The following is a 14,895-nucleotide window of genomic DNA, read 5'->3' on the forward strand; positions in this document are numbered from 1 at the left end:
TTGGCACAAGCCATCGATTCCCCTCCAGTCACTTTGCAGCACCTCTTGCTTCGGGGCTCCTACCTATTCCCGTCACGGCAACTGGAACTCCAAAAACCCAGCATCCTGTTGCTGCAACGGTAATAGGAAGGGCCCGCGATGTAAGATGCGCCTGTGGAGCAACTAGTGGGGAATCCATTGCCTGAGCCGGCGCAGAGAGAAGAGCGGGGGCAGGGCAAATGCTGGTGAGGAATGGGCCTGAATCAGTCTATCAATACATCAAAGTCAGTATTGTCTACTCAGACTGGCAGCAGCTCTCCAGAAACTCTTTTGCATTGTCCATTACCTAATCCCTTTAACAGGAGATGCTAGGGATAGAACTTTAGACCTACTTGCATGCCAAGCAGATGCTCTACCACCAAGCTATGGACTAAGCAATTGCCCTTCCTTCTATTCCATGGTCTAATTAAATTACTTCTTTCAAGACAAACTGTAGTATGCTATTATATTTGAACAGTGAAACTATGGTTTACAAAGAATGGCTTGTTCATAATATGTAATGTCAGTTTTCAAGACAAGTCCAAATCACAGTTTGTTGTTTTTATTTATGTATTAACATGCTTGCATGCCACCTTTCTTCACAGATTCTGAACACATAGTAATTTAGATGTAACAGTAAATTATTATCTGCCATGAAAGACTAGCAGTGGAATCCTAAGAACACTTTCTATTAGTAGGATTCTGAGCAGACCTGTTTAGGCTTGCTCTCCAACAGTGCAATCTTAAGCAGAGTTACACCTTTCTAAGTCCATTGAAGTCAAGAAGAAAAATTGCCTGAAAGGAAAGGCTCCCTGGAAAAAATGCTAGGTGAAGGAAGGATTCAGCATCCCCCTCTCCCCTGCCATTTCCCCCCACTTGAAATACTCATCCACACTTCACAGGTGTTTGATAGGGACTCACTTTTGAAGATACCTAATACCAGGTCGAAAAAGCCCAGCAGAAACCCATTTCCCTATTAGGCCACACCTCTGACATACCATTGTTTCGCACAAAAAAGCCCAGCGAGAACTCATTCACATATTAGGCCACACCCCTGATGCCAAGCCAGCCGCAACTGCATTTCTGCTCAAAAAAAGCCCTGCCTAATACTATGTTTAATCCTGTTCTTATGCATTTAATTGTGTACTTCCATTCTAGTGATTTCAGTGAGATTTAAGCCTTCCTAACCTTTTGTGGAGTCTCATCCAAACACATCTGTCATGATCTGTGCTCGGCTGTGAGACAGAGGCCTAGTGGGCCTAGGGAGCTTGTGAAGCCTGTGTTGCAGTAGGAAGAGATAGTCTACAATTCCCAGAATGCTTGGCGCTGGCTTCAGCCAATCGGTGTCCACGTAGGCTCTGAGGAGAATAGTTTAAAAGCTCTCTCAGGAGGCAGACACTGTTCTTTTACTCCTAAGAGGTCAAGCAGGAAGGAAGGCTCTATTCAGGAGGAGGACCTTCACTCTGAGAGAGTGAGCAGGTCAAGGCCTGGGGTCTAATGGACTAGGACAGTTAAATTTAGTTGCATTAGAGGCTTTATGTTTATTTTCCTTCACCCACATTACTATAATTTAAAGCACCTTATCTGTTCACTTACCCTTTATTGATTTCCTGTTTTAAATAAACCATTTTGTTGTTCTTTGTCACTATGCCTGATCGACACACCTGTTTTCTTGGCCAAAGGGAGGGCTTGGGAGGGGACTCTGGGCCTTCCCAAGGGACCCTAATTCCAGCATGGAGGCAGTGTCAGGTGGCACCCCCATCTGGGTCATGTCAACATCATATGCAGTGTATACAGAAGATCACATTAACTGGATTGACATATGGTTGGTGCAAACACAGCCAAAACATTCTGTCTAAATTAGGCCACAAGAACATAAAATTCAATGCACAATTTTCTGTAGCATGTAGAACTTTCTTCCATTTAATCCTAGAAAATTTTAATTATGCTACAATCATTCTTAAGTAACATTAAATAAAATAACAAGTTCCTTTCCCCTTATACTATTCAGATATAGTTGTTCAAATACAGTGGTTTGGAATAGGGTTGCCAAGTCCAATTCAAGAAATATCTGGGGACTTTGGGGGTGGAGCCAGGAGACTTTGGGGGTGGAGCCAGGAGACTTTGGGGCGGAGCCAGGAACAAGAGTGTGACAAGCATAATTGAACTCCAAGAGAGTTCTGGCCATCACATTTAAAGGGACAGCACACCTTTTTAAATGTCTTCCTTCCATAGGAAATAATGAAGGATAAGGGCACCTTCTTTTGGGGCTCATAGAATTGGACCCCCTGGTCCAATCGTTTTGAAATTTGGGGGATACTTTGGGGAGAGGCACTAGATACTATATTGAAAATTTGGTGCCTCTACCTCAAAAAACAGCTCCCCCAGAGCCCCCGAAACCTCCAGATCAATTCCCCATTATACCCTATGAGAAGACGTTTCCCTCTCCACCCCCCTCCCCCCCGCCCCCCCCCTTTCTGGGAAATCTGATGCAGGAGACAGAACTCACTCACCTCCGGAGGTGCAAAGGCACATGGTCCTTTGGGGGCGTGGCTGGGCTCCCCTCCCTTCACCGGCCAGCTGACTGGGGGCGGGAAGCAGCCTGAGAAAACGAAAGAGCTCTGGCTGCTGCGATCGGGGCTGGGTGCGAAGGGCTGCCGTTCTCCTCCTCCCCTCCCCCCCCCCGCTTTCCCTTTTATGGCCAGCGGGGGGAGGAGGCTCCAAATCGGGAGTCTCCAGGCCTACCGGGGGATTTGGGACCCCTAGTTTGGAACCACTGGAACATTTCCACATGTGCTGCAGTTCTTTGCTCAAGTGACCAAAGACGAACAAAAGGTAAACAAAACATGCTAGCCCCTTACACTAAGTTAATTATAGTATATTCCACACTGCGTTTCCAGTTCTGCAAGACATCATGCAAGCAATCTCCAGCCACTACAAGATATAGGGAGGAAAGAGGTAGGTATTGCACAAGATATTGCACAAGCAGAACTTTGCTAAATTTGTTTATGTTTCCATTTGTGCATCACTGGATTCAAGTTTCTAACTTTTGAAGATACTGAGAAAATGATATTGACCAAAGTGCTTATGTCCTGAGGTATTTCGTCTTAATATTTTATAAACCCATTGTGCAAATCAGTGATGAGATGTATTTTAAAATATTCCAGTCTTGAAAAGTAAGGTCATTTATGGAGACAAGAGCAGGATCAGAGATTAACATTTATGAAGCTGTAGGTTGTATGTTATTACTGAGAGCCTAGCAAACTAAGAGAACTTTCATTTTGCTACTTCAGGCTCTACTTCAATAGCTGGGCACAAACAGGAAATATTAATTAAAAATTAAAAACTGAAGTACTACTAGTTTCAAGGAAGAAAAGAGAGACAAAGTAATAAAATATTATCGATCTCTTTCCTATTTTCTGGGCAATTATTTATAGACTGAAAGATTTTAAACTCTTATTGATTATATATGATTTGATTTTTTTCCTTTCCCTGCTTGTAGGTATGATTGCTTATTATAGAACTAAATTTGGTAATGATCTCTCTCCATTTTCTATGTACTGTTATCTTGAAAATATGTTTACTTCAGTGCAAATTAGAATTTAAGAGACTGTGTAGTATAAAGAGAGTTTGTCCAATCTGTGAATTTATATAAACTCAGAGATTGCTGAAACCCCTTGAACTGCACTATGGGAATGCTTGCATCACTAGGGTATTAGTGCAATCCTGGAGCATGTGAAATTGGGAAATAAGTGCAATCTTGGAGGCCATGCAATCTGAAAGCATGTGCAAGTCTAGGAACTTGTGCAACTCCAGAGTGAATTTGTAAAATGATCAGTTTCTTATTTTTTAATACATGTATTTGATCGTTTTGATCATTTGTAAGTGAATCTGTAAAATATTAAATGCATTTATATTTTTTCACAGAACCCCACAATAAGTTCTATAGAGGGGTTTGGGGAAACATTAAATATTACAAAATTAAAACAGGATGACAGGAAAGAACTAGATGTGATTATTACAAAACATGAAGTAAAAATGCAATAAAAACTTTTAAAAGGTTCCTAGAGCAGATGGGTTTACAACAGAATTCTATCAGCATTTTATAGAAAATATAAGTACTTTACTTACTAGTACTATAAACAGTATACATCAGAGATGGAAATTCCAGAATCAATTATTGGAGAATCAGATTGCGTTATTGGTAACTAAACCAATTAGTTTATTGATTATGAATAATACAAATAATATTGGAAATGATTTCAGCTACAAGATTTTAAAAAATCATAGCAAACTATAGTTTTCATGACCAATCAGGGTCATTCTAAAAAGCAATATGAGGAACATTTTTTTAATATTGTGGCATATAAAAAAGATAGTTACCATCAGCCATTATTTTTCTGCATGTAGAAAAGGCATTTGATCAATTAGATTTATTTTTAACCAGATGTTAGAAGCTTTTGGATTTGGGCAATACTTTATGTCATGGATACCAACTTATTTATTTAGTAGTTTAGGTATGAGTAATCTATAGTAATTATTCTCTTATCCATGGCCAAATTGAGAATGGCTATTGGCTAATATTTCTGGAACAAATAATTGGCCCATCACACATGTCAGTGTTTCTGGCCTCCCATTGGTTGACTTCCCTGCCCTGCCTACTCAAGCCCAGAAATGTTGAACAAATTACCAGAAGCAGTCTTCCCTCAGAGACAGCCACATCGCCAACTCTTCTCTCTGTCAACAGGCCTCAGAAAGGTCTGCAGAGCAACTGTGGTCTCACAAAAGGCCTCTCAGCACACTCAAGCTTCCAAAGGCTGCAGAAATAGCCAGAAAGGACTGGCCCTGCTGGGAGTGTTTGCTGCCACCTGGAAAGTGCTATCCAAAGGCTGTTGCTAGGCAACACAAGCTGTTGGTCTACAAAGGGAGAGGCCTCAGGTGAATAGAATGGCATTCAGTCCACCCTCCAAAGCAGTGATTTTCTCCAGGATGGAAAAAGAGATATGTTCTCTGTAGTTCAGTTCTTCAGGCTCCATCTGGAGGTTGGCTATCCTAGGCCTGGTAGCACCTGCTGGGTGCCTTGATGCTACCAGCCATTTCCTCCATGGGGACCACTGTTGCCAATCTCCAGGTGAGGGCTGGAGATCACTCAGAATTAGAACTGCTTTCCAGAAGACAAACTTCAACTCCCCTAGAGGTGGGGAGGAAGTGAATGCCTTCACTTGGGTGGGTGGGAATACAGCAAGGAGGGGCAAACACCTAGAGCCTCTTTCTAGAGCCTGTTGTATTTCCCCCCATGCCGGGCCTTATTCCTAATGATAAATGAATCTGAAAGTATTAGAATATCAACACAAACTAGGCAAGATTACTAACTTTTCATCTTGTCTGTGGAACCTTTGGCAATTTTCATTAGGGAAAATGACAAGACCAAATGCATATTCATTAATTTAATTTATATGCCGCTGATATTGTTATTTATATTACAGAAACAGATAGTTCAAGTGCAGTTATGGCAAAAAGTGTCAAGACTTACAGTAAATTGGTAAGGCTTAAGATGGACTTTGAAGAGTCATAGTTTTTCATTTGTTTTACCATTTGGAATAGCTGAAACTTTGAACAAGATCACCTTTAAAGAAATACACAGGTAAATTTGAAAAGTGCTAGATACCTGGGAATTATGATATTCAGAGAACAGTTTAACAACTTTAATCCTTAGCTGTCAGGAACCTGCATAACTCTGGGACCACCTCTCCCAGTACAACCTCTAAGACAGCCTTGTGCTTCAGTGATCAACATCTTCTGGAGACCCCCAGCCTGAGAGACATCTGGCTGTCCTCTACCAGGGCTAGGGTTTTCTCTGCCCTGGCCCCAACCTGGTGGAACCCTCTGCCAAATTCCATCCAGGCCCTGTGGGAATTACTACCATTCCACAGGGCCTGTAAAGCACAGATAATCCACCAGGTATTTGGCTGAGGACAGCTGTGGCTTTCCAGTTTTAAAGAGTTTTATTGGTTTCAGAAAGAGTAGGGGTAAGTGATAGGGGGAATAGAAAGCACAATACATTTGACCTTATTCGGCATAAAAATACTTTTGAAAAATATAAGCTTACATCTACAATACTTTCTTTACATAAATTGTCCCATATTATTATGTCTATACTAAACATCATCAACATTTTAAAATTTTATGGTATAAATCTTTTGTTAAAGTTCTCTATTGGTTTTGACAATTCCAGTAAAGGCAATTTTGTAATATAAAATACAGGGGGGGGAAGAGAAATAAGTTCACACCAGAGAATCTTAAGAGTCTTGAGTATCTAACCAGGCATAACATTTCATCCAATATTTTCTTGCTTCTTCTTTAGATCTGCCAGCCAACAGCTGGGATAGAAAGTCCAGCTCTGCTGTTTCCAAAATTTTTCCCACCAAGTCCATCTTCATGGGAATTTCCTGAGATTTCCATCTCTGAGCCAAGAGAATCCTGGCTGCTTTGTTAAAATGTGCCAACAAATGTCTCACTTCTTTGGAATAGTCCTCAGGAAATATGTTCAATAAAAATAGTTCTGGTTTGAATTGAATCTGTGACTTCATAATCTTCTGTAATATTTCATGCACCATTTTCCAATAACCCTTCACTGTCTCATATGTCCACCACATATGATAAAAAGAACCAACCTGTTTAGTGCATTTCCAACATTTGTTAGACATATTAGTATAAATCTTACACAATTTCTGTGGAGTCAAGTACCATCTATAAAACATATTATACATCTTTAAAATGGAAGCCCAGGTAGCAGCCACTATTAGATCCGCCTTCTTTCATCTTCGGCGGGTGCAGCAGTTGGCTCCTTTCCTGGAGCACAATGACTTAGCAGTGGTGATCCATGCTACGGTCACCTCAAGAATAGACCACTGTAATGCTCTCTACATGGGGCTACCCTTGACGTTGACTTGGAAACTACAGCTAGTGCAGAACGCTGCGGCACAGCTGTTAATGAGGCTCCCCCGATGGGAGCACATTCAGCCAGTGCTGAAAGAGCTGCACTGGCTACCTATTGTGTTCCGAGTCCGTTTCAAGATGTTGGTATTGACCTTTAAAGCCTTTTATGGTCAGGGACCTGTTTATCTGCGGGACCGCCTTTCCCCATATATCTCCCAGAGAGCACTGCGTTCAGGGACAAAAAATCTGCTGTCCACCCCTGGACCAAAGGAGGCCAGGTTGCGTTTGACACGAGCAGGGCCTTCTCAGTGGCAGCACCAGAGTTATGGAATGCTCTCCCGGAGGCCATAAGGGCCCTGTGGGACCTTCCTATGTTCCGCTGGGCCTGTAAGACCGAACTGTTTCGACAGGCCTTCGAAGCTTAAACTGAGAGAGCGAGCTGCCACCTGACATCAGTTAAAGTATCCGGTGTCCAACCGTCTGAAAAGCAGAACCGCCAACATAGTAATGGTACAGCACTGTGGAATAGTTTTTAAATTTTAATTGTATTAATGTTTTATAGATTTTATTGACTTACTGTTTTAAACGAATGTTGTGAGCAGCCCTGAGTCCGCTTGTGGAGAAGGAGGGATAGAAGTGTAATGTAAATAAAAAATAAATAAACAATTTTTCTTTTAAAAATTTTGCCCATTGGACCATTCAGTCTTTTACAACTTCGTCTTGTGTCTTCATTTGGAGTAGATATGCATATAATTTAGAGATTAGCTTTTCCTGTGGTCAAATGAGTATTGTTCTGTATTGAAACCTGTCACTTTGTTTTTGACATATCTGGATTTAACTTGCATTCTCAACCACCAGTTCATTTTGATATCCATATTTTCCAACTCTTCTCTGGTTTTCAATTGGTTATCTTTTCCCAACAGGTCATCATACCTATAATTCTGATTGGATTTTAGAAGATTTGGATGAGTAAATGCAAAAGGATATTTTAGCATTGAAAAAAGTGCAGAAAAGGACAACTAGAATGATTAAAGGTTTGGAACACTTTCCCTATGAAGAAAGGTTGAAACGCTTGGGGCTCTTTAGCTTGGAGAAACGTCGACTGCAGGGTGACATGATAGAGGTTTACAAGATTATGCATGGGATGGAGAAAGTAGAGAAAGAAGTACTTTTCTCCCTTTCTCACAATACAAGAACTCATGAGCATTCGATGAAATTGCTGAGCAGTCGGGTTAAAACAGATAAAAGGAAGTACTTCTTCACCCAAAGGGTGATTAACATGTGGTATTCACTGCCACAGGAGGTGGTGGCGGCTACAAGCATAGCCAGCTTCAAGAGGGGGTTAGATAAAAATATGGAGCAGAGGTCCATCAGTGGCTATTAGCCACAGGGTGTGTGTGTGTGTGTGTGTGTGTGTGTGTGTATATATATATAAATAATAATTTTTTGGGCCACTGTGTGTCACAGAGTGTTGGACTGGATGGGCCATTGCCTGATCCAACATGGCTTCTCTTATGTTCTTATGTACTGGAGAAACCCATCTTGGAATTTTTTGATAAATTCTGGTCTTTAGCCATGACCATGTATGGTACAAGGATTTTCGAAACCAGTGATTCTTAAAATAGGAATGACCTTCAAGTCTTTGATACCATAAATATGCATGCCACCCCATAGTAAGATCATGTCCTTCTAACAACAATTTTCTCTTATCGTTCAGAAGTATCCAGTCTCTTACCCATAGAAGCACAGAAGCTTTATAATACAATTGCCTGGAAAGCCCATGCCTGCTCTTAATTTAGGGTCTTGTAATGTCTTTAATTTATTTCTAGGTTTTTTGCCTTGCCAAACATATTTGGAGACCATCTTATTCAGTTCTTGAAAAAATCCACTATTTAAAAATATTGGAATAGTTTGAAACAGGAATAGCAACCTTGGGAGGATATTCATCTTTATTAAGGCTATTCTTCCCATTAGGGATAGGTTCAAGTCGTGCCATTTTTCCAAATCTTTTTTAATTTCTTTAAGTAGTTTGTCATAATTACCTATTTTTAAGTTGCTACACTTATTTGAAATAACAACACCTAGATATTTGATTCTTTTTTCATACAAAACGCCTGATTTTTGCTGGAAAGATTGAATTTTTTCCGTCGTCATATTCTTCGTCAAAAAAATTCTTTTATGGTAATTAATCTTTAATCCTGCCCAGTAACCAAATTGTTTAATCTTATTTATGACAGTCTATTGAATCCATCAGTTGTTCTAGTATAAAGACTAGATCATCTGCAAAGGCTCTGATTTTATATTGTCCATCTTTTATCACAGCTCCCTTTATACTTGTATCTTCCCTTATTTGATTGTTCATGTCACGGCTGGGGCCGGGTCAGGTAAAGTCCAGGGGCAGTCCGAGGTCTGTAGCCAGTAAGCAGGAGGGTCCGAGGCGCCAAATCCAAATCACTGTACAAGTGTCGCAGGTCCGAGGTCCAGAAGCCGAGGTCAGGGAGTCCAGAAGTCACAAGCCAAAGTCAGGGAGTCCAGAAACCAAAGTCAAGCCGGAGTGGATGCTAGAACATCAGGGAGATGACTACTTGCTTCCACAAAGCCTCCTCCCAAAGCCTACAGCTATATAGCCCTCTGCTGGCTGTTGCCCATTTGGGCTAATTGCTGGCTCAGAGAGGCAGCCAGGATCCTGTTGCAACTCAAGCATCCTTGCTCTTAGAATGGCCAGAATCCTCTCAAAACTCAGGGCTCAGGGAGCGTCTTGCTTGTGAGCGTGCCGCCCTCCTCCGATCCCTGAGGTCCTGACGGAGGCAGTCACGCACACGAGCCACCCGAGAGGGCGAGGCAGGGGGGCTGGGTTCTTCTCCAGCAGGAGGCAGGGGCACTGGTGCAGGTGGCAGGGGCACAGTTTCTTCTGTAGGCTCAACTTCCTCTGCAGGGTCCCCAGCACCCATGACACTATCCCCCCCCTAGGGCCCCCATCCGTCGAGGGGCCTGGGAGGTCGGGGTGGTCGTTGTGGAACTGTTGCACCAAGTCCGGGGCATGAAGATTGTCCACAGGCTCCCAAGACCGGTCTTCTGGGCCGTATCCCTCCCAGTCCACAAAGTACTGGAGGCCTCCACGATGGTACCGGGAGTCCAGGATCTGGCGCACCTCGTATTCTTCTTCATCATCCACCAACACAGGTGGGGGCAGCGGTGGGCAAGGAGGCCGAGCTGGGTCAGGGGGTGCAGCTGGAACAAGGAGGGAGCGATGGAACACGGGGTGAATGCGGAGGTGGGGTGGCAACTGGAGCCTGAAGGCGACGAGGTTTATTTGTTCTATGACGGGGTAGGGTCCAATGAACCGCACATCCAGCTTGTGAGACCGACCAGGCCGGCGCAGGTAGCAGGTTGAGAGCCACACCTGATCCCCCGGCTGGATTGGGGGGCCTTCCTGCCTCTTCTGGTCCGCAGCCAGTTTATAGGCTTCCTTGGCCCGCTGTAGCTGCTCTCGGAGCAAGTCTTGGCTGTTGCGGAGCTCTTGCAGGTAGGCCTCGACGGCGGGGACATTCGTGGGTGGCAGGATTGCCGGGAAGAACCGAGGGTGGTACCCGTAGGTTGCAGCAAACGGGGTCATTTGGGTGGAAGAATGGACCGCGTTGTTGTATGCAAATTCCGCTAGAGGCAACAGAGTGGTCCAGTCATCCTGCTGGTAGCAGGTGTAACAGCGGAGATATTGCTCTAGCGTGGCATTGGTGCGCTCTGTCTGACCATCCGTCTGTGGGTGGTAGGCTGAGGACAGGTGCACTCGAGTCCCCAGGCTGGAATGGAGGGCTTGCCAGAACCGAGAGGAGAACTGGGGGCCCCGGTCTGAGATCAGGTGGGCTGGGAGTCCGTGCAGACGAAAGATGTGTTGCAGGTAGAGCTGGGCTGTCTCCTGAGCTGTGGAAAGTTTCGGGCATGGAATGAAGTGGGACATCTTGGTAAATAGGTCGATGACCACCAAGATGCAAGTCTGACCCTTGGATCGTGGAAGTTCCGTGATGAAGTCCATCAAGATGGTATCCCAGGGTCCTGAGGGTGTGGGCAAGGGCTGTAACAACCCCGAGGGTTTGGCTGGGACGTCTTTGGCCCGTCAGCAGACGTCACAGGAGCTGACATAACGGGCAACATCGGAGCGAACTCGTGGCCACCAGAACTCTCGCGTCAGCAAGTGGGTGGTCTTATGCTGTCCAAAGTGCCCGGCGGGTAACGAGTCGTGGGTCAGGCGTAGCACTTCTGCCCGCAAGGGCCCGGGCGGCACATAGAGGCGTTCGCGGTGTAGCAAGAGGCCGCCTCGAGTCGTGAACTCGCCTGCCGAGTCGTGAACTCGCCTGCCGAGTCATCTTGGAGTGCCTGGAGGTGTTGCTGGACTCAGGGATCGTTGGCCTGGCTAGCACGAATGTCCTCCACGAGTGTGGGTGAAGTGGAGGTGGCTGCAAACACTGAGGGCGGCAGGATGGGAGCAGCGGGCGCGGTCTCAGTTGAAGCAGGGGCGTATTCTGGTTTCCGGGAGAGCGCGTCTGCTTTCCGGTTCTGGGTATGGGGGATGTAGGAGATCCGAAAGTCAAAGCGGGAGAAGAAGAGGGACCACCGGATCTGGCGCTGGTTGAGATGGCGGGTGGTCTGGAGGTGCTCCAAGTTCCGGTGGTCAGTGAGCACTTGAACAGGGTGGCGAGCCCCTTCGAGGTAATGCCCCCAAACCTCAAAAGCCGCCTTGATCGCGAGCAACTCCCTCTCCCAGATGGTATAGTTCCTCTCCGCAGCAGTAAGCTGGCGCGAGTAATAGGCGCAGGGCTGGAGTGGCTGAGACGGCTCCTCGCGCTGGGACAGCACTGCTCCCAGGGCCACGTTGGAGGCATCAGCTTCCACCGTAAAGGGAAGCTGGGGGTCAGGGTATCTCAGGAGTGGCCCGGTGGCAAAGCGGGTTTTCAGGGTGGAGAAGGCGTTATCAGCCTCTGGGGACCAGCGGAAGGGTTCTTTGGGGCGGAGTAGTTGAGTCAGGGGTGTTGTCAGGGATGCATAGGCCGGGATGAATTGCCGATTGTAGTTGGCAAAACCAAGGAATCGCTGCAGGTCTTTGCAATTCTGAGGAGCCTGCGAGGTCAGGACCGCTTCCACTTTTTTCGGGTCCATGAGGATCCCCTGCGGTGACACAATGTGACCGAGGAACTCGACAGAGCGCAGGTCGAAGTCGCACTTCTCCAGCTTGGCATAGAGGCCATGGGTTCGTAGGTGCTGCAGGACCTGGCGAACGTGCTGGGCAGGATCGGCGTGCTGGGCAGGATCGCTGGAGTAAATTAGGATGTTATCTAGGTATATGATCGCGAAGCGGTCAAGCAGGTCCCGGAATACATCATTCATGAACCTCTGGAAGACAGCGGGGGCATTGGTCAGTCCGAAGGGCATCACCAGGTGCTCGTACTGCCCGTATTGGGTCCCAAATGCGGTCTTCCACTCGTCTCCGGTCCGTATGTGCACCAAATTGTACGCTCCACGGATGTCCAGCTTGGTGTAGATTTGGGTCCCCTTTAAGCGATCCAAGAGTTCAGGGATCAGTGGTAGAGGGCACCGGTCGTGGATGGTGATCTTGTTCAGGGCCCGGTAATCATTGCACAGCCGGAGCTCCCCACTTTTCTTCTTCACGAAGAGGACTGGAGCAGACAGGGGAGAGGTCGAGGGTCGGATGAATCCGCGTTTCAGGTTTTGTCCAGGAAGTCTCGCAGAGCTGCCAACTCAGGCTCTGACATAGGGTACAGACGCCCCACCGGGAGTGGTGCCCCAGGTACCAAGTCAATGGCACAGTCATAGGGCCGGTGAGGGGGAAGCTGATCCGCTCCTGTCTCTTCGAAAACATTGGCGAAATCCGCATACTTCTGAGGGAGCTGAGGACCACCACTCGGGATGCCAGCTGCTAGAGTGGTGGAAGGAGTCAGATGAGGACATGGGTCTTGGAAACATAGTTCCTGCTGGGCCCAGTCCACGATGGGGTTGTGCAGCTGCAGCCAGGAAAGGCCCAGAATCAGCGGGAAGCGAGGCATGCGGGCGACATTAAACTGCAGCTGTTCTTGGTGCTGCTGGACGTGGAAAGTGAAGGAACAGGTCTCCTGGGTGAAGGGCCCAGAACGGAGGAGGCGCCCGTCAATAGCCTCCACCAGCGTCGGAATCTCTTTTGTCTGCACCGGGATCTGGTGCTGCTTTACGAAGGCGGCATCTATGAAACAGTGGGCCGCTCCCGAGTCCAGCATGGCATACACGAACAGCCAGCGTTCGTCAAGCAGACGGAGTTTGACTGGTAGCAGGAATGACCCCGGGGTATCAGCCTGCTGTTCGGAGGACCCAGGTAGTTGCCCCAGGCTGGGGGTCCACTTACGCCTGGGGCTGCCCTTTTGGCGGCGGTGGCAGCGAAGGTCCGGGTATCCGATGCTTAGCGGGGCAGCCAGAGGCATAGTGGCCTGCCATGCCGCAGTAGAGGCACAGATTCTGCGTGCGGCGTCTGGTCTTTTCCTCTGGGGTCAGGCGGGGTCGAGCAGCTCCAAGCCGCATAGGCTCATCCTCGGTGCTGGTAGTAGCTGGGGATGGGCGAGGAGCCAAGTGGCATGGCGCAGGGAGCTGGCGCCCTCTGGTCTTGGCTTGGCGACGACTTTCCAGGCGGCCATCGATGCGGAGGCAGAGGGTGATAAGTTGTTGGAGCGTGGGTGATTGCTCTACCCTGGCCAGTTCATCCAGGACTTCCTCTGCCAACCCCTCGGTAAACTGGTCCATCTGGGCAGCCTCATTCCACGCCAAGTCTTGGACCAGGAGCTTGAATTCGGTGGCATATTGAGCCACCGAGGAGTTGCCTTGTTTCAGCGCCCTGATCTTCCGGTTGGCTGTGGCTGCTTGGACTGGGTTTGAGAAGGCAGCAGACAGGTGGGCCTCAAACCCCTGGTAATCAGTCAGTAGGGGAGAGGACGCAACCAGCAAGGGTGTGGCCCATTTGGCTGCCTGCCCCTTTAACAGACTGATGATGAAACACACCTTCGTTTTGTCATCAAGGAAGTCCCGTGTTCTCAGTTCGAAGTACAGCCGACACTGTGCCAGGAAAGCAGGAAATTCTTCCACGGCACCCCCAAATCTGTCAGGTGGGGGAACTGGGCACTTGGCTGGAGCACTGGCCGCAGGTTGTTGCTGCAAGTGCACCATTGCCTGTGTTAGCTGCTGTACCTGGGCTTGGAGTGCAGCTAGTAGTCCTGTGGTTTCACTTGCTTCAGCATCCATCCTGTGGAGTGGGTGTTTGTCGGGTGGAAGCAATCTGTCACGGCTGGGGCCGGGTCAGGTAAAGTCCAGGGGCAGTCCGAGGTCTGTAGCCAGTAAGCAGGAGGGTCCGAGGTGCCAAATCCGAATCACTGTACAAGTGTCGCAGGTCCGAGGTCCAGAAGCTGAGGTCAGGGAGTCCAGAAGTCACAAGCCAAAGTCAGGGAGTCCAGAAACCGAAGTCAAGCTGGAGTGGCTGCTAGAACGTCAGGGAGATGACTAGTTGCTTCCACAAAGCCTCCTCCCAACGCCTACAGCTATATAGCCCTCTACTGGCTGTTGCCCATTTGGGCTAATTGCTGGCTCAGAGAGGCAGCCAGGATCCTGTTGCAACTCAAGCATCCTTGCTCTTTGAATGGCCAGAATCCTCTCAAAACTCAGGGCTCAGGGAGCATCTTGCTTGTGAGCGTGCTGCCCTCCCCCGATCCCTGAGGTCCTGACGGAGGCGGTCACGCGCATGCGCCACCTGAGAGGGCGAGGCAGGGGGGCTGGGTTCTTCTCCAGCAGGAGGCAGGGGCACTGGTGCAGGTGGCAGGGGCACAGTTTCTTCTGCAGGCTCGGCTTCTTCTGCAGGGCCCCCAGCACCCATGACAGTTCAGTACCTCTAGAGATAAGATAAAAAGT

At 47.4% G+C, this 14,895-nt stretch overlaps 1 protein-coding gene across 1 annotated transcript in view; it reads right to left on the reverse strand.

Moving 5' to 3' along the window:
* The window catches only part of C2H1orf141 (chromosome 2 C1orf141 homolog), a 73,831-nt gene that overhangs the window by 42,999 nt on the left and 15,937 nt on the right, over window positions 1–14,895 (reverse strand). The window lies entirely within an intron of this gene.

Source organism: Heteronotia binoei, chromosome 2 (assembly GCF_032191835.1).
Source record: "Heteronotia binoei isolate CCM8104 ecotype False Entrance Well chromosome 2, APGP_CSIRO_Hbin_v1, whole genome shotgun sequence".
Taxonomy (NCBI): Eukaryota; Metazoa; Chordata; class Lepidosauria; order Squamata; family Gekkonidae; genus Heteronotia; species Heteronotia binoei.